Raw genomic sequence first — 605 nt, 5'->3', positions numbered from 1 at the left:
TTTTCCTGACTAAATTTTTGAATTGCTTTTTTGTTTTGAAGTATCTACCACGAATAATCGGGTCTAGTGGATGTTTCTGCAGTAATTTTGAAATATTTTTTAATTCTACGCGAAGCAACCAGCAATCATTATCAAACAGTGGTGCGCGTCGTAGCAACGTTGAACGTCGTGTGACGTAGCTCCGCCCCCGAGGATTGTCAATGAATATCTGTTATATTGTAGTGCGCCACTACTCGACGTAAAAAAGAAATTCGGAAGCAGCACACCATTCCAGGTGGTCAAGATGTGTTACTATCGTAATTAACCCGAGTTAGAGGGCCTGGTCATGCGCCAATGAGGTCATGCAAGTCCATTTACCTCCACTGCATGCTTGACCCATTTTTCGACAAATTAGTGATTAAACCGTTAATCAAACGGAACGTTTTAGAATTTCCACATCTTATTGACTACAATTTTCCGATGTGAAGTTTTGAAAAAAAAAACGGCACAGAACTATCTCCTACAGTTATAGTAAAAGTCCCATCGATTCACCTTACACTGACCTCTGGCTAAGCGATTGTGTTGTCACGTGATATGTAGAGACCTGTTATTAGCTTTGACTCATA

This window comes from Saccoglossus kowalevskii, chromosome 14 (genome assembly GCF_978046115.1).
Source record: "Saccoglossus kowalevskii chromosome 14, keSacKowa6.1, whole genome shotgun sequence".
NCBI lineage: Eukaryota > Metazoa > Hemichordata > Enteropneusta > Harrimaniidae > Saccoglossus > Saccoglossus kowalevskii.
The sequence above is the reverse complement of the archived record's forward strand: the minus strand, read 5'-3'. Positions refer to the sequence as shown.